Here is a 19659-nt window from a genome sequence, read left to right on the forward strand (position 1 = left end):
TGACCTGGGGGGGTGGGGGGGAGGGCAGGTGGAGGGGGAGCGTTTCAGGGCAAACGGGGACAAGGGGTGGTGGGACGATGGGGAGACAGAGGGCCATTTGCTCAGGTGATGAGATGGGTAGATGGTAGTGGAGGAACAGATGTGGGGGGTTGACAGGAGGGTGAGAAAGATTGCCTTTGGAGGGTTAATCCCATCTCCCGAAATTGAGGCTTTGGGATCTAGCTCTCAATTGAAATCCTGTGTGTGCGTGTGATGATTAAAAGCCATTTGAGGTATTGGAGGCTGAGAGAGAAGGACAGCTGTGAGCGACCCCGCTCCGGTTCGGGGTCTGCGGGTGCTGGGCGGAGAGGCGGGCGTGTGCTACCTGCTGCCTGATGTGCAGGAGAAACCCGGAGGCTGGGCGGGGCGCGCGCCCCCGGGTGGGCTGGGTGCCGGGGCGACCTCAGGATTCCCCGGCTGAGGTTTTCCCTTCCACGCCTGCCCTGGGCGGCCTCCCCGAGGTGTTGACTTTGGCAGCGACCCTTCCCGGTAAGCAGCGTGGAAAGGAGCAAGAGGTCATGTTTCGAAATAGTGTTTGTTACCTAATCCACAGCCTGTTTTCAGCGGCAGAGGTTGGAGGGAGCAGTGGCTTTTTTTTTTTTTTTTTTCCTCCTCCTAGGAATCCATTTTACTAAGGCAGGGTGGTGGTGACTCCCGAAAGCGCTGGGCTTCGGCGTCTGCTTCTAGGTGATGTGCTGTGTTGTTCAAGCATCTATAGTTACCTCTTTGGGCCTCAGTTTTCTCATCTGTAAATAGGGATATAAATTAGTGTTCTCTGTGTGGCTGGATGATAAGGGACAAATGGAATCATGGTTGGGAAAGCACCTTAAAATTGGAAAGACATTGCCAAGATACTACTTCTTATGCAATTAAAAAAAAAAAAAACCAAGACATGGCCTTCTGTATTTAATGCTGTGTTTTTAAGGAGACAGAAAAATCTCTTCCTGTGGGTATCCCGTAGGAAAACAAAAGCTGACCATGGTGTAAAAGGTGGAGCCATCTTACAGAGTATTGGATTTTTGTTTGCTTGTCTGTTGGCAACCAGCCTTGTGTACCAGGATATTAATGAATAATTAAGAGCCTGGCTGGAAGAGGAGGGATTGGAAGATAAGGCTGCATGATCTACCAGGAGGGGATTGTTCCAGGTATAAGGGTCTATGTGAGGAGGTAGGATGACAGAAGTCACATTGTCACTGCTGATTCAGGGACAGCAAAATGGAAGTCTAGAGTAAATCAAGTCGTGTGCTGAGAGTAATAAAAAGCCTTTGAGACAGTCACAAGCTTGAATGGGACAGAAAAAGCCAGTGGGAAGGTGAGTCAGATATATACCAGCCAGTGATGGATGAGTACATGGGGTGTGTGTGTGTGTGTATATGCACATCCCCGCTGGAGTGTGTGCACATCCCCGCTGGAGTGTGTGCATATCCTCACTGGAGTGTGTGCTTTTCAGTAGATTAGAAGGGCTAGCTCAGTGGAAGAGCTTTGGAATTCATTTCAGCCACAGAGATAAGGGCTACTCGGTGAAGATTCAGTATTCACAGATGTGATTTCTTAGAAACTGAGCCCAGAAGGAAGAGACTAGGGTTCAGACGGGGAAACAAGTTTCCTTTTTTCTTTTTCTGTCCGATTCTGAGAAGGAGCAGAGAGTGCATCATGAGAAGGAGCTTTCCCGAAGCCGAATTCCCCGTCTGATTCTTCGGCCCCATCTGCCCCAGCAGCAGCACAAAGTGTCCCCAGCCTCGGAGTCTCCCTTCTCTGAGGAAGAGAGCAGAGAGTTCAACCACAGCAGCTCCGGGCGCTCAGGGAGGACCATTAGCAGCAACAGCTTCTGTTCAGGTACAGTATGAAGTGTGTGCATTGCAGGTACATGGCGAATGGGCCAGGAGTATGAAATGTGTGCATTGCAGGTACATGGCGAATGGGCCAGGAGTATGAAATGTGTGCATTGCAGGTACATGGCGAATGGGCCAGGAGTATGAAATGTGTGCATTGCAGGTACATGGCGAATGGGCCAGGAGTATGAAATGTGTGCATTGCAGGTACATGGCGAATGGGCCAGGAGTATGAAATGTGTGCATTGCAGGTACATGGCGAATGGGCCAGGAGTATGAAATGTGTGCATTGCAGGTACATGGCGAATGGGCCAGGAGTATGAAATGTGTGCATTGCAGGTACATGGCGAATGGGCCAGGAGTATGAAATGTGTGCATTGCAGGTACATGGCGAATGGGCCAGGAGTATGAAATGTGTGCATTGCAGGTACATGGCGAATGGGCCAGGAGTATGAAATGTGTGCATTGCAGGTACATGGCGAATGGGCCAGGAGTATGAAATGTGTGCATTGCAGGTACATGGCGAATGGGCCAGGAGTATGAAATGTGTGCATTGCAGGTACATGGCGAATGGGCCAGGAGTATGAAATGTGTGCATTGCAGGTACATGGCGAATGGGCCAGGAGTATGAAATGTGTGCATTGCAGGTACATGGCGAATGGGCCAGGAGTATGAAATGTGTGCATTGCAGGTACATGGCGAATGGGCCAGGAGTATGAAATGTGTGCATTGCAGGTACATGGCGAATGGGCCAGGAGTATGAAATGTGTGCATTGCAGGTACATGGCGAATGGGCCAGGAGTATGAAATGTGTGCATTGCAGGTACATGGCGAATGGGCCAGGAGTATGAAATGTGTGCATTGCAGGTACATGGTGAATGGGCCAGGACTGGGCCCTGAGAGCCTAGAACTAGATTTCTGTTATTAGGATGAATTGTCTATGGTTGCACCTTTTTTGCTGTTTGACCCACAAATACAGCAGTTCAATGAGGTTCAACCCAATGGAATTTCATACCTGTTTTTATATGTTATTTTAGTTGATAATTTACAATGCAAATTCTAACTTCTTGTTTCTATGACTGTTTAAAAGTGTATTCCTTTGTTGCCTAGCCAATGTGGCTCAGTGGGTTAGAGACTCATCCATCCCATGCACAAGGTCTCGGATCCCATCTGGGTGGGTCATGAATCCTGGGTTCCAGGTTGGATCCCTGGCCCTGGTTGAGGCATCCAATCGATGTTTCTCTCTCTCTTCCCCACCCTACTACCTCTCCCCCTCCCTTTCTCCCTTCCACTCTCTCTGAAATCAGTTTGGGGCGGGGGGATATCCTTGGGTGAGACTAAAAATAAAATAAAAATGTGTTCCTTTGTTAAATATGGAAAACATATTCGCTTGCATTTTAAACTAACAACCTTTATAAGCCTGTGGACTAGGTTAGAGACTCATCCATCCCATGCACAAGGTCTCGGATCCCATCTGGGTCATGACACAATCCTGGGTTCCAGGTTGGATCCCTGGCCCTGGTTGAGGCATCCAATCGATGTTTCTCTCTCTCTTCCCCACCCTACTACCTCTCCCCCTCCCTTTCTCCCTTCCACTCTCTCTGAAATCAGTTTGGGGCGGGGGGATATCCTTGGGTGAGACTAAAAATAAAATAAAAATGTGTTCCTTTGTTAAATATGGAAAACATATTCGCTTGCATTTTAAACTAACAACCTTTATAAGCCTGTGGACTATTTGTGGAATCCTCAAAGATAAAGCAACTCCTAAACCTCAGGATCCAGGAGGTTTATATCCCAGGACTGGCCTTGGAGTTTTGACAGAGGGGAAGAGGACAGGTTTTGTCATCTTTCAGGCCTGAGTGGGGATCCCTGGCTTTTTCGCCATTTACAAGCGGTGTGCCCTTGGGCAAGTTGCTTAACCTCTTTAAACTTTAGTTGTTACATCCATAAAATGGGATGGTAATACCTACCTTGTCGAGTTGCTGTGAGGTTGAATGAAACCACATACCTAAGTGTACTCCTAGCTCAGTGCCTGGCTTCTAGAGGTGCTTAACAAATGATGGTTCTTAGTATGAAGATCTAGGGATGTCAGTTTTGGCACATGATTAAGGAAGTTTCCTTAAAGTTCTGAGCATATTTGGTAAAAGTACAAATCTCTTCATAGCTCTGGAAGGTGCCACCCCACCATAGTCACTTGATAGAGCCTATTATACTTACTCATTGAAGCACATGACTTCAAAGGATTTGAATTATCTCAGAAGTATTAGGAATTTGGGTAAAAATTAAATGAGTGACTATCTCATGATTAATGAAAGATGCTTCATAGTGGATAATTTTTAGAACTTTTAGGGAAAATGTAATTTGAAGATTAAGCTATTATTAGAAGGAATATGTGAATCAAGATACTGTGATTAATGCCCTAATTTAGCAGGTTATAATATTTCATTATATTTAGTATTGGTAAACTACATTTTTCGGGGATTTTAAAATGCGACTTTGGATTTATTATATACTTTCACAAAAGAATTCCATCCATAACTTGTATATTAGAAATACTATGCTGCCTATTTTTTTCCTTTGTAAAGCTTTAGATTATCTGCTTGGTTCTGAAAGGAAATTCTATCAAAATGTTATATTTTAATATTTATTGCTATTGGAATGATATGAGTTTAGATTAAAATGGAAATCCACTGATGGGTTTGCTTGATAAGGAGGAAAACTGACCAGCTGGAGCAGTTAAGATCCTTAGAAACTGGAATCGTATTTGCAGAATGTAATGCTGTTTACTTTAGCTCCATTTGGAGCTCAGGAATCACCAGGGGATATCATTTCAAACTGACATGGCTTTGTTTACGTAACTCAGTTCCACATTTATTACTGATATTCTCTCCACATAATCATTTTCTCTAACTGACTTCAGGGTGAGTAGTGTTATCAGAAAGAAAAAAAAGAGAAAAGTTAGTCAAAATAAAAAAAAAAACTCCAAATATATTTTAGAAAAAATACATTTGACAAACCAATAAAATTATTACTTTGGGTCATGAATCACTCTCTCCAAGACCCATTCCTTGGCTCACCCCTCCTTCCCAGGGGACCCGTCTCCCACTAAGGCCATAATGCTGTACATGAAAATCGAAAGTAGATATTGATCCTTCTGCCACTAACTAGCTGAGAATTGAGTGGTGGAAGCAGCTAATGATGGGTGTCTGTAAACCTGCCTTTCCATCTTCAGCCTCGCATCCTGTCTCCTGATGGGATCCCCTTCGTTCCTGGGCCTCATCCTCCTGTGTTGGTGACTCCCCAAGGTTTGGGCTGGTGCTTTTTCCTTCTTTGCCTGCCTTTCCCGCAGAGCCCTGACAAACCCCACGAGGACTCTGAGTGCTTTGCTGACTAAAATGGACAGGAGCAAGGCCTTGGGGGGCGTGTTAATGATGCTCTAGGAGGTCAGTCAGTGGATGGGAAATAAATGGGTTGGTACTGTGGGGAGCATTAAAGCTGCAGGCAGTGCAGGAGAAAATGTAAAACAGTCCAACCAGCAGATGGGAGTAGCTGGTTTTAATCCAGCCACTTTACCACTAAGGCCAGAATAGGTGTTGGTTGCTTAATCATGGCAGTTAAGTCAGAGACCAGGGTACCTGCAAACATTGCAAAAGCCATCCTCTGCTAGAATGAAACTGTGATTTTTTAGAGGTGTCTGTTACCACCATAGCTTTGTAAGCTTACAGTGGTCATTCTGCATTAGCTTGTCTCCTTCATAAATCATCACATTCATTAATGGAAAAGGGGACATGCAGGATTAGGGGGAGATGCAATTTAATTTGAAAATTATCTTTTAAGGACTGCAAACTAGAGGCTCTTTCCCCAAATCTGTGTCAAAGGCATTTCATTCATTGTTAAGAGCATCATATATTCTAAGATATTTAGTTATTAAAAGGAGGATAATAGGGAGTTTACACAAAGTTTACTTTATTTAATATAAAGGATTATCCTTTATTTTGAGAGTCTGGCTCTGTGTTATAAGAAAAAAATCATGATAATGGATTTGCTCTCCACCCCCACCCTCAAATTTTTCTTCTCATTTTACAGATCAGTGAAATTGAAAAACGGGAAACTGTTTTCAAAGTGACCTGTCCATTTTCACTTTTCTCTGTTCCTTCCCACATGCCACTGCCTTCCCCCTTTCTTCCCATGGGAACCTTGATAAGGAACATTTAATGACTTGATATTCTATATGCTAATTTGTATGTTGTATCTATCTCATTTCAGGAAGGAGTTGTGTGTGACCTTTTGCAATTCATTTGGGGTGTGTCCCCAAAGAGCTCTTCTTTTAATAGCTTCTTATGAGCAGGATTTCTTTGAAGATTGTGTGTGTGTGTGTGTGTGTGTGTGTGTGTGTGTGTGTTTTGCAATGTATTCGAACATCATTCTATTAAAAGTCTACTCCTTACAGTTGGCATTCATCTTAGTCACTGAGTCCTTAGTTGGGTACAGTTAAATTGATATTGTACATATTGGAGGCCAGGCCCTATTTTATGTACACAGCAATAAAACGTATATTTTTAGTAAATATTAACTAACACTTTCTTTAAAAAAGAATATACAAGCATAAGGAAATACAGTTCAGAGTAACAAAACACCTGCTTTCTTGTCTTACCTTTTATTTTTAATCAGTTTTTAACCAATGTTTTGGCATAAATTTCCCCTATCTTTTTCCCCCCCAAGCCCTCTGCCCATGAGAAGTGATAAAATCCATATTTATGACTTGTGTCCCGCGTATGGCCCACTGCATCTAGGTCTCTCTCTCTCTCTCTCTCTCGTTGGTTAATTGTGTTTGTCATTGTACCAGGACTCCAGCCACTATTAGAAAAGCTGATGACCTGGGTAAGTCAGTCACATACATCAGTCACCTGACATGGTTAGCAGCATGCTGGGCATTCCTCTTCGCTTAGTTGGGGCAATAATTGCCCCCTTAGAACTGGGAGGCAGATGGATTGCTGGGTTTTAAGCGAGTTCTCCTTGGGGTGCCTTGTAAACATGGCAGGTGGAACAAATTATGCATATAGAGCACTGTTTTATGGGAGACCAGTGATTTCTCTGAGTTATTTCCACGTTTCTAATCTGCACACACAGATACATAGGCAAATTTATGACTTAACCCATTAAAAACTATCTACCCCATCAATACACTGAGTGGTCAGAATCCAAAATTCTTTGCAATCTAATCCTGAGTAAGATGTTGGCAGAAAGTGTTTTGGTTTTTACAGTGGCTGTGGAGAAATCCTTCTGCGAGTGCCCATGACCTAGAAGTAATCATTGTTGCTGTTTGTGGGAAGAACAATTAAGGCAAATTACAACCTGACTAGTGCTCTGCCACGGCATGACAACGCCTCCAAAAATTTGCCAGGCCTTGCCAAGCAGAAATATGTCTGCCATGCTTTTGTCCAGAGGAGGAAACTTGGCATCTGGATACAGCAAGCCTTTGAACATAATGAACAGAATTGAGATGAACTGCTTAAAGTAAAGTGAGCTGCAGTACCGAATTACAGCATAATTGAATGACTGCCAACCTGCTGTGAAGAAAAAAAACCAAGGCCCTAAGACTTTAGTATCATTTTAATGAGGAGAGGACTTAGGCACAGTTGCATAATATGTATTTCAGGTGCTTAGCTGCCTCAGTCACAGAGATAAGTACCTAATGAAATAGGTTACATAGGCACTATTTCTGTAAGGATGTGGTAACTGCCATTAGGAGGACAAGAGCAAAGTTTTCTTGACATTTAATGATAAAAAAAAATACTTAGCAGTAGGGACTGTGAAAGCAATCATGGCAGAATTGGACCATGCCTGAAAGCGAATTATGGCACCCAATATGAACATCTTTTATGTCCCAAATTACTCATTTTTTTATGACAACATTTCTCAATTTCAGAGTATGGTGTTGGTCTACTTTAGAACCCTCAGGAAAATGGGTTTAAAATGTGGGTGCCTTGGTCCCACCCTATGATCTCAGAATGGGAGGGCCCAGGAATTTGTATTTTACAGGTTTTCCAGATGACTTTTAAGTCGGCCTCGCTGCTCTGTGGTCTCTGTGTGTTTGGGGATTCTGTATGAGAAGTGCAAGGGGGTGTGCCCAAGGTGGCATCACAAGATGAATGAGGATCAAGATGGTGGAGGTGGTGCCCAGCCAGGCCATTTAAACCCATGGCATGGACAAGGGAATTGCCTGCACAGTCCTTAGAAATTACAGCTTCTCGTTGTTTATTTACAACTCCCATGCCATTAGTCTTAGAAATAATATTATTTATCTCTATGTAATGGATTTAATTTGTGTTTAAATAGTAGAAAAGTAAAGGGGAGGAGATAACATTTTTCTTTATTTTCCTATAGAATCCTTTTTTTCTGGATTTACTGTTTTGAGCCATGGCTTTTATTCTTTTGTATTTTCTCTCGTTGGTACTAGGATGATTTGGGTGCACCGAAAGTGCTATACTGGGTATACCCTGCGTGTACCCTGAATAGTTAGTGGGTACACTGAAAGAGACAAAGCAAAAGAGAGAAACTGTGACCTAGGAGGAGTAAGACATTCAGAATTTTTAAACTTCCACAGAAATGCATTATCCTATACTCATTTATTTAATACTACTAAGAATCAGGAAGTGTGCTAAGGCTACAAAGTTGAAAAAAGTACAGGGATTGCCTGGCCGGTGTGGCTCAGGGGTTGAGCGTCGACCCATGAACCGGGAGGTCACAGTTTGAATCCCAGTCAGGGCACATGCCCAGGTTGCAGGCTCAATCCCCACTAAGGGGCCATGCAGGAGGCAGCTGGTCAGTGATTCTCTCTCATCATTGATGTTTCTATCTCTCCCTCTCCCTTCCTCTGTCTGCAATCAATAAAAAACATATTTTAAAAACATACGGATTAAAAAACAAGACACAGGGATTGGAAACACCTATTACTTTACTGCCCTAACCCTGGCACCAAAACACATGGAGAGCAAATCTTTGAATGTGATTCCCACATGACTATCTGCACTCACCTGTTTTGTTTCCCTGCCCCTTTTACCCACACACAATCCTTCCTGGTAATTTGAGTTCGTTGCTCCACTTATGATCGCATTAGCCTCTCACATTTCATAAGCCCAGGGATGCAGAGAAGTGACATTATTAGTGTAGTGGATAAACACGAGCCTTGGCATCAGTGGACCTAAGTTAAAAGCATGAAATGAGATTAGCAAGGCGGGCAGGTCCGGTCAGAACTTGATCCATGAGGTCAAGGATGCACACAGGACCTAGAGAGTAATGTAAAGCGTGAGGCTGCCTGGGTGGATGACAGTTGTGGGGGACTTTAGACCTGGATGGTGGTCAGAATACCTTCTAACGGTACATTCAGAAATTTAAAAACTCGGCTCTTTAACCAACTCTGTAGGCAAAGTAGCAGACGTAAATAGTGGGATGTGGCTCATGGCTGCCGCTGTGCAATTCACAAAGGTCTTGCGGGCCCAGTGAAGGGTTTTCAGCAGAGAAGGGTTATGACCGGATTTGTAATTTAAGAGATCTTTCTGATTATGTGTTGGGCAGTGGATGGGAGGGGCAGCCTGCTTGGAAGGCCATTGTGGCAGTCTAAGTGAAGACTGATAAAACGATAGGTATGAGGATTAGGGGCTAGAGCAGTGATGGCGAACCTATGACACGCGTGTCAGAGGTGACACGCGAACTCATTTTTTTGGTTGATTTTTCCTTTGTTAAATGGCATTTAAATATATAAAATAAATATCAAAAATATAAATTAGGGTTTTTCAAAATGCTGACACACCGAGCTCAAAAGGTTCGCCATCACTGACCTAGAGCATATGGGTCTTAGTCACCAATGGCAGGTGGAAGGAGAAAGGATTGTGTCCAAGTTCCCACTGGATGAGCACCAATGGAGCAGCAGGACTTGGGCAAAGGACACTGAGTCCGGTTGGGGAGCTCAGATTAGGCTCTGTTGCATTTGAGTGAAAGGTAGAGGTCTGGAGTGAAAAGAAGTCAAAGATGTTGGTCGCTGAAGTTAAGGAAGTTGCTATTACCTGAGGAGAGTGCATGGAGGAAGAAGATGAGAGGACCAGTGCTGGAACTCTGAGGTAAAGCAAGAGTAGGCAGAATAAGGAAACCAAGGCACCTGAGAATGAGCACTCAGAGAGGAAGGAGGGGAGCCAAGAGTGACAGTGTCTCCAATCCCAAAGGGAGACTTTTAAGAAGAAAGTAGCCATTAGGTTCAGAGTCATGGCAGGATTAGGAGGTGTGCACTGACAAGTACTGGGGAGAAGACCACCAGGGCATCAGTGACCTTAGGCAGAAAAAGTCCCAGGAGGTTGTGGGGATGGAATCCAGGTTTCATCAGGCCGAGATATGAATGAGAGGTGACAAATGGAGTATGGACAGCTTTTTTCAAAAAGTCGAAGTGGGATGAGAAAGAGGAAACAGAATAAAAACAAGTGTTTCGTGTGTAGTGAAGATAGGGTGTTCATCAGATGACAGGTATTTTGATGATGTTTTCAGGCTGAAGGGAAATGCACAATAAAGAGAGAGAGAGATATTGAAAATAGTAAAGAGGTGATAACTTTGTAATGAGACTGGGGTAGACCGAAAAAAGACATATAAGGAAGGACGGAAAGGCCAGATGTGAATACAGCACAGGGGTTTGAAGCGTCCTCTGTCATACCACATGACCTGGTTTTAAAATTTCATATTCAATTACCTGATTCCGCGGGAGGCTGATGGACTATAAGCTCCATGAAGGCAGGAACAAATACTTATTAAGTAGCCGACATGTAGCAGTTACTTAATAAGTATTTGTTGGAATTTGGTAGAAGGCATCATTATGAGAATAGGACAAGTGATGTATTTTCATTCATTTAATAAAATCTATTAAATCGTTGGGGAAGTAAAACAACTAGAACCATATCCAGTACTCAATTTAGTAGGTTTATTAAATGAAGAAAACATTCCTGGCCTGAGAATTTCCTGTGAAGCCAAAAAAACAAATAATAATAATAATGATCTCCATAATAGAACCGTGCCCCCAGGGCTGTGGGCAACTGGGAGAGAAACCTCTTGCTAAGAAAATCAGCAAATGCTCCACTAAAGAGCTGGCACTTGAAAACCATGGGGAAAGCCAACAGCCCAGTTTAAAGTGAAGAAGGAATTGAGCACAAAGCCACATCCTCACTTTCCCAGGACTCCAACCTGACACTAGCCACCACCCCACCTTGCTCCACAGGTGCTTTTGATTCTGAGAAAGCGCTGGTCCCCTCCCCCTGACCCAGCGGAGGCTGGTGACTTCAGGAATGCAAGACTGCAGGGTGCGCCTGTGTTGTTAAGTGGCTTTGCTGGCTCCTGGACCAGTAACTGCCCCAAACCGCCCCTGCTGCTCAGCTTGGCTGTCTCCTGCTTTGGAGACACATCCCAGCCCCTCCTCTGCCGAGCAGAGACTCCTGCCCAGCTGCTGCTCACAGGACGGGGTAGCCATCCTCATGCCCAGGCGCCCCACTGCCCAGGTGCCACGATCTGGCTCCAGAAGGGGGCCCGTCAGTTCAGACTGACCGCTCTCTCTTTGCTCTCTCTTTTGAGAAAACCCAAACCGAGTGTCCCAGTGACCCCAGTGCTCATGAGGTGGGCTCATCCAGCTCATCCCCCTCAGATGAATGTTCCCAGGTTCCTCTTCCCTGGCTGGCTCAGCCATCCTTCCCTCTGCTTTTGTGTGGGCGGCCTGGCCATGCAGATAGGATTCCTCTTAGATGCTGACAGAATTTTTGAGACCCTGCGGATCCTAACCTACAGTTCTGTTGATTCTGAGGTGTTTCTGAGGACTATATATTTTTTCATGCTTGTTACTATATATGTGTGTGTGTGTGTGTGTATATATAGTAACAAGCATGAAAATATATATATTTAACTTAAAAGTAATAGAAATGTGCAAACACATGTCAGAGTGGAGGTCGTCACATTTATAAGATTTATTTATTGATTTTATTTTGTTGTTGCTGTTGTTAATCCTCTCCCAAGGATTTTTTTCAATTGATTTTTTTAGAGAGAGAAGGAAGGAGATGGGGTGGGGGGGGGAGGGATGGAGAGAGAGAGAGAGAGAGAGAGAGAGAGGGAAACATTGACTTGTTCCACTTAATCATACATTCATTGGTTGCTTCTTGTATGTACCATGACCAGAGATCAAACCCAAGACCTTTTCTTATAGGGTAGACACTCTAACCAACCAAGCTACCCAGCCAGGGCAGAGTTCCTTTTGTTTTGATGTTCATTGTCCACAAGTAACATGACCCTCAAAACTCATGGCAACGGGTTTGTGTCCAGCACCAAAAGGTTGGAGAAAACATGGAGTCTGTTCCCCAACTGTAAGTTTAAAGGTGGCGAAAGTGCCCTGGAGTCAGCCAGAAGCTTGGGTTAGCTGCTAACTGCCTGGGTGGCCATAAGCTTGTCCATGTCTGTAATTGCTTTTTGCCAAAGTGAGGTTGTGCTATACTAACCTGCTCATGTGTTAAGTAAATATTTATTGAACCGCTATTGTGGGGGAGGGACCGCCCTAGGAGGTGAGTAGAGCGATGAACATTACTGACGGGACTCCTGTCCTGGAGTGTGTGTTCTGGGCAGTCCCTGCACGGTCACTGGGTGCCGGTGCATGGCTGTGCCCTCATCCATTGCAGTGACAGCCCGCGTCCCACTCTCTGGAAGGCCATCGCTTACTCAGCCATTCTTCTGTGGATGGACATTTCACCTGTGAGGTTAACTTTCAAAATTCAGAATTTTATTTCATGAATGCCGCTGGAACTAGACTGTTTCTGAGCATAGTCTTTCTTTTTTCTTTCATGTTCCTTTCTTTAAAATGAAGTAAATACCATGATAACACATATGTTATCTAAAACAATTCTTTTTCCAAATAGAAAAAAAATGTAGCGAGTACCCAGAGTGCTGTGTAATGAGCATTGTTTTTTTCCTCAGCCTTCTCCCATTTTTATCCCTGTCGACCTTCACCATCTTCAGCTTCTCAGTGTGGGGAAATAGATGGGAGGGGGCTATATTTACATTTCTATAAGGGAGCCAACTGTAACTCCGGTGTCCTTAGAGTGGCTTGGCATTTCCTTATTGTAAGGTTTTCAGGAGAATAAGCTATCCTAGCTTTCCAGTTCTCCCTGCCTCTCCCTCTCCCTCTCTGCCATACTCTCCTGCCAAGGAACCTAAAACAACACAAAACAAAACCCAAACAAAAAAAAAAGCTGAGTCTTTGAAAAGGCATGGCTTGGAAACGGCAAATGCACTCATATTGCTAAGAAGATAGAAAGTCGGAAGTATTAGTAACATGCTTATTTTGTAAAGATCATGCCCTAGGAAAGAAAGAGCAAGAGAAATAAAGGCTTGCACCCCACCACCACCCTGGCCGGGCTCACCTTTCTCCTGGCTATGATAGAGACAACCTGCTCCCCAATTTCAGCATCGGCAACTCCCGCCCCCAAACTGGGTAGATTCCTTACTCACACTACATTACATGTATGAACCAAGATATTTTCCTCTCCAGATTCCTTCTCCTTTGGCTGCTCACGCAACTCAGACAACATAACTGATGCTTGGTAGGAAAACCAAGGGGAGGCCCTTATTTCAGAGAGAACAGGAGTTCTAGGAAGGAAAGGAGACCTGCCCCACTTCATGTCTTCACTTCTTCCTGCACTGCCGGGGCTGCACCAGAATGACTTTTACGGGAGCACTCAAGGATCCAAAATAGCTCAGAAATCCCGGGAATGTTTATATGTCAAATGATTATTTTGTCTCCAAGAAACCAGGGAGACATTCATTAAATAATTGCTTCACTCTCCCCTGTATTTTTATAGATGGAGGTTGCCTGTCTTAGCTGAAGCGCTTCATTTGAATTACCATCAGCACACATACACTCATTTCCATCACCTATGCGCAAGTACACACATCTTTTGCAGAAAATAAGCTCCCTTTGACCCCCTCATCAGCTGGCAACTGCCATCTTATTTCTCTGCGCTTTTTCATAGCAAAACTTCTCCAAAATCCTGTCTTCATAATTTGCCCTTGTTAAGCATGTGAGTGACCATGTTGGCAAAATCTAACATTCTCTTGTCTGCGTTTATTTTCCTCAACTTCTCAGCAAAAATCAGCACAATTGAACAAGCCCCTGTCTTGGGAAATATTTTCCTCCTGCCTCTCATCTCAGTCCTAAGTCACCTTTGCTGCCTTTACGTGCACCTCCTTGTCCGCACAATGTGATAGTGCCCCAGGCCTCAGCCCTCTTCTCTTCCTGTCCTCCCCTCACCACCCCCACCTCCTTGTCTGCACAATGTGATAGTGCCCCAGGCCCCAGGCCTCAGGCCTCAGCCCTCTTCTCTTCCTGTCCTCCCCTCACCCCCCAACCCCCAGGACTCACATCTGTAAATCCCTCCCCTGTAGGATGGTGATGCTACCTGACCTCTCCCTTGAGCTTCAGGCTCACCTATCTAACTGCCTATTTGCTATCTCCAAAGTTGTGGATAATTTGTGCCTCAGATTTAACATTATCAAAAACAGAAGTCTGGATTTCATCCCCTACTCAGAAATGACTACCATAGTCCTTGTTGTTTAAGCAAAGAACCTAGCAGACATTCTTTCTCCCTCCTATTTTTCATGGTCATAAATTAATGCTTTCAATTATGTTTTCAAAATCTATCCCAAACCCACCTACGTTTCTCATTGTCCAGTGCTACCTCCCTAGTCAAACCACATCATCTCACACTTCTACGATGGCAGTGGCCTCCTCATGGGTTTATTTGCTTCTGTGTTTTCATTCCTGAAGCGTCCACACGGCATATGGTTAAGAAGGAGGCTCTGGAATCAGCCTGTTTGATTCATGTCCTGGCTCTGCCACTTCCTGGCTGTGACCTCGGCAGGTGGTTTAAATGCTAGTGCTGGTATTTCACGCCCTCTGCACAGCAGGATGATAGCTGTGCTGATCTCAGGGGGATATTAGATGTTAAGGTCGGTGTTAAGTGTTTAGAACATGCCTGGTACTTAGTAGCACTCAGTAAATATTAGCTAGATATATTATCACTAGTACAGCCTGTTCTCCACAAACAAAATTGTTGTCATCTGCTTAATGCATGCTATGGCTTCCACTGCACTTAATACGCACTTAGGATTCCTGGCCACCGTCCTGCACACGCTCGGGCTTCTACCTCCCTTCGACTTCATCATCAATCCTTTCCTCCCCATCCGCCTTCCTGGGCTCCTTTCAGTTTCTCCAATGCACCAAATTCCTTGTTGTTCCCACTGCCTGGAGTTCTTTCCCCTGCCTTTTCCATGACTGGCTTCTTCTCATGTTTTGGTCTCAGCTCCAATGGCCTCTTCAGGGCCTTCCTTGACAACCTGTCTAATGAAGTACCTTCCCACCTCCCACCTAGATAGTCTTTCTGATATCACCCAGTTTGTTCATTAACAGTAAGTACATCACAATCAAAATATCTTCTCTATGTATTTTTTACTTGTTTATTAAATGTCTCTCTCCACCACTAGAATGTGAACTCCTTGATGACAAGGTTCTTAGAGTCTTGATCATAATTACACCCCTAATATCTAGCAGACTACCTGGTATAGGAAGTCACTAATTATTTGTGGAAAGGGTGGATGAATGGATGGATAGATGAATGAGATTCTTACACTTCAACATTGGTAATTAAGTAGTGTTTCATTGTATAGTGCTAAAGCCAAATTAGTGCAGAGCCTTGTAGACTTGTGAATTCTCACTCCAAAAAGATGCTAAAATTAAATGAAGGAATAGAAGTTCAAATGTTGCTATTGGAAACCTGGAATGCAAAGCTATTTGAATGGCAAGCATTTATATGGTTACTGTGTTGAAGCAAGAATATTGGAAAAACTGGAAACATCTAGAGTTTCTTGCCTCAGATTTTTGTGGTCTGCTTATTATGGGATGGCTCCTTTTAACAGCTTCCTTTGTCTGTTTTTAATTTGAGCACTCCCCAAATTGCTGCTGTTTCCTCTTGGAACAAAGGCATAGAACATTTTAGAAAACAGCTAGCTTGTGGTAGTTAGAAAAACAAGGACTTCGTAACAGTTAGACAAACCTGAGTTTGAATCGTGAGTCAGTTACTTAGTAGATGTGTGACTAAAACGCTTAACCTCTCTGAACCTCAGTTTTCCCACCTATAAAATAACATATTAAATTATATGATAAAAAGTAGTGTTCTTTCCATGTGATAACTACTTAATAAATGTTACATTTCTCACCTTACCTATAGTCCGTGCATTGTAATACTTTTCTTACTGTACCTCTTTTCAATGCATTTGAATGGTTTCTGGTATTTCACAGGGTTCAGATTAACAGTGAGTGTAAACTGTGGCATTTTATCTGTGTTCATCAGACTATCTTCAAAAATGTCAGTATCTAAAGTAGTAAGAATAATAACACTTATAACAGTGTCTGGCACATAGTACTCGATAAATATTTGAATGGATGAGTAAGTAGTCTGTAAACATTACTGCCTGCCATTCACGAGAATCAGTTCATTTCCATATAGTTTTAAGCAATGTTTCCTTAAAATAGCAAAGATTTTTTCCTCAAAATGTGCAACTGGACATTGAACAGCATCAAATCATAACTGAATGTTTCAAGACATGATGGGGCAAAACCACATTTTCCTCTGCCTGTTATTTTTACGTATGTCTTCCGGAATTGTTTAGTTCAGTAATGAGCTCCGAGATCTAAATTCAAAAATTTTGAGCCAAAAGTTTTAGAGATGTTTCTTGGGTTTTCAAGAAATATTTTACATGTAGAACCTAGTGTTTTATTCGTGAATGTAATTGATTCAAGGAGAGTAAATAGGGACTTAGTCATCATAATTGCCACCAAATGTGTCTCACAGCCCTGGTTGTCAGGCACTTTAGTTAAACGTTAGGAAGTGATGTATAAAATATACACACTTTGGGCAATCCCAATATTTTAAAATGTAGATTTAAAATATATGTAGATATTTTTGTTTACTTTGCAAAAAAAATTCATTGCTATAGAAATTTCATCAGAAAAACATTGCATAGTAATATGGAAAGGAAAACATTTCTAAAAATTAAAAAAAAATAATGTTACCCTCTAACCTCATCAAAAAGGACTAAATTTAAATGAAAAGATAAGTTATAAAAAGACAGAATAAAGAATATATAAAATTTAGTTGATTTGGAGTAGAGAAAGAGAGTCTAAGCATTAAAGCATTAGAAGAAATCAAAGGAAAAATATAGAGAAATTTGGCAACTAGAAATTAAAGAAAGTTTGGAAATCAAAAACATTATAAAGTTAAAAGCAAACAACATACTGGATGAGAGATGACAAAGGGCTAATGCCTTTCACATACAAGGATTTCTTCCAGGTCAGGAAGAAATTCTTAACACTTTAATAGAAAAGTTGTCAATGGACATGAACAATTCATAGAATAAGTAAAAAGGCCAATGAACACATGAAAGACAGGAAGCCTCACTGATAACTAAATATCTGCAAACTAAAACATCAGAAATATATTTTCCATTATTAACTCGGCAAAAGTGCAAGCAAAATCGTATTCAATACTGACAAGAATTTAATAAATGGGGTACTCTCATACAATAACATAGGAATGTAAGTTGTCTCAAACTTCTTGGAAGTCTTAGTAATTCCGCTAATTTTAGAGATAAATTCTTTAAGATGATAAAAAACTTGACCAAATATTTATCTGTAAAAATGTTACTAAAGCAATTTTACTAATAGTGAGAAAGTTAGAAACAACCTAAAGTATCCCACAAGAAGAAATTGATTTTTTAAATACAATGTTTACATCTATTTTAAAGTTACTCATTTAACATTTTTTATAAAATATTTTCAAACTTTGTAAAACGTACTTTAAAGCAGAGAGAATACGGCAGTGATTCCCAGTATGCTGCTTATTCACTTTACCCACATTGAGCAACAGCAGGATATCATCATATTTGCTACATTTACCCCCCTTTTCTTTTTTACTTTGCTGAAGCATTTTAAAGCAAAACTCCAGACATCATGTCATCTTATGTCTACCTACAATTATCAGCATGCATTTATTTTAAAAAGTGGACGATTTCTTACATAATCATAGTGCCATCTTCACTACTAACGCACTTACCGTAATTCCTTGATGATAGAGAACATTGAAATGGCCCTGATTGTCTCAGAAGTGTCTGTTTGCTTCCTCATGGCATCATTTAACCCAGAGGCCCACAGACTTCTTCTATAAAGGACCAGAGAGTACCTGTTTCCACCTTTTCTGGCCAGATGATCTCTGTCACAGTTGTTCAGCTCTGCCATTGTGAGCGTGGAAGCCAGAGTAAACGTGTGAAGGATTGGGCATGGCTGTGTTTCAGGGATATTCTATATACACACGCGGACAGCGAACTAGGATCGGCCTGCAGGCTATATACTTACAGTTCACCAAGCCCTGACTTAACTCATTACTTCCTTCTCCATGTATTTTATAAGGTGGACATTAGCTTTGAAAGTTGAATAGATTCAGGGGAAATTTTTTGTGGTGAGAATACTTTGTGGGGCGTGCTGTGGGCTTCACCTCCCATCCCATCAGAAGGTGCATGCTGTCTGTCTGTTGTCCTCTATTATTGGTGATATTCAGAACACTTAGTGGGTACTAATCCCTCTGCTGTATCGATTATGTTTGTTGCCCAGGTAATTTAATTAGACATAATTACGAAATAGCCCTGACTGGGTGCACAGATGATGTCGTCCCATACAACAAAAGGTTTCAGGTTCTATTCTCTGGCTGGGCACATACCTAGGTTGTGGGTTCAATCCCAGGTCAGTCTAGTATGGGAGGCACTCAATTGACGTCTCTCTCTCTCGCTCTCTCTCTTCCTCCCTCCCTCCCTCCTTCCCTCCCTAAAATCAATTAACAAATTTCAACATATAGCATGGTCCCTGGGTCACCTCCCATGATTTCCAGTGGGTTGGGATTCTTGTGAGTGAAAGGGATATTTTTTCTCTCTTTAGTTTTGCTTTTCTGTATGACTGTGAATCAGATTTTTTAAAATATTCAATGGTTATCAGTTGGTAGCATTTATTATTCTTTTTCATGCCCAAATTATTCCATCTTTGGCCAACTGGGACCCCTTTGTGTTGGCTCCTGTTAGTCATTAATAGCTTTCTTTCTAGCCTAACAAATTCCAGGGAGAAATGGTCAGTAGCAGAGTAATAAAACTGTCTGTAATATATGTTGGAATTTTAGCAAAACAGAAAGCAAGCAACCAGATACAACCATATGTATTTAAGAAAAGATTAATAAGAAATATAACAAATTGTTAAATATTTTTTGTTGCTAGTACAGTTATAGGAAAATACTATCTCTTTATTTTTTTCTTTAGCGTTTTGCACTTTTCTCCACTTCAGTTTTCACATGAGAATTATTACTTTTATAATAAAAATATTAAGTTAAAATTTTAAAAACCCCAACAGGTTTTCTTCACTAATAAGTTCTTCTACTGCATTTAAAATAAAATTGAAATTATTTTAAAAGATACTTATGCACACCTTTTTCAGAACTGTAAATGGAGTAATTATACAATTATTAATTATCTCCCATATTTTCAAAGAGCTGTAATGTATGCAAAGAGGAAAAATAGATAAACAATTTTAAAATATTCTCTTTTTTTGTTGAAAGTATTACAGATGTCCCCTTTTTTCCTCTCTTTGACCCCCTCCACTCACACCCATCCCCCCGTG

At 42.2% G+C, this 19659-nt stretch overlaps 1 protein-coding gene across 2 annotated transcripts in view; it reads left to right on the forward strand.

Annotated features, from left to right (window-relative positions):
- Positions 1–95: 95 nt before the first annotated feature.
- Positions 96–19659, forward strand: part of SYBU (syntabulin (syntaxin-interacting)) — an 87068-nt gene continuing 67504 nt past the window's right edge. Inside the window, exons 1-2 of one of the 2 annotated variants that reach the window (XM_005869054.2) lie at positions 96–528; positions 1677–1875. The gene's annotated coding sequence lies outside the window, so the exon portion shown is untranslated. Of the gene's footprint in view, positions 529–680; positions 1352–1676; positions 1876–19659 lie in introns of those variants that run through there. The other variant, XM_014541979.1, reaches the window with a different exon arrangement.

The sequence above is a fragment of the Myotis brandtii genome, unplaced genomic scaffold, assembly GCF_000412655.1.
Source record: "Myotis brandtii unplaced genomic scaffold, ASM41265v1 scaffold285, whole genome shotgun sequence".
NCBI lineage: Eukaryota > Metazoa > Chordata > Mammalia > Chiroptera > Vespertilionidae > Myotis > Myotis brandtii.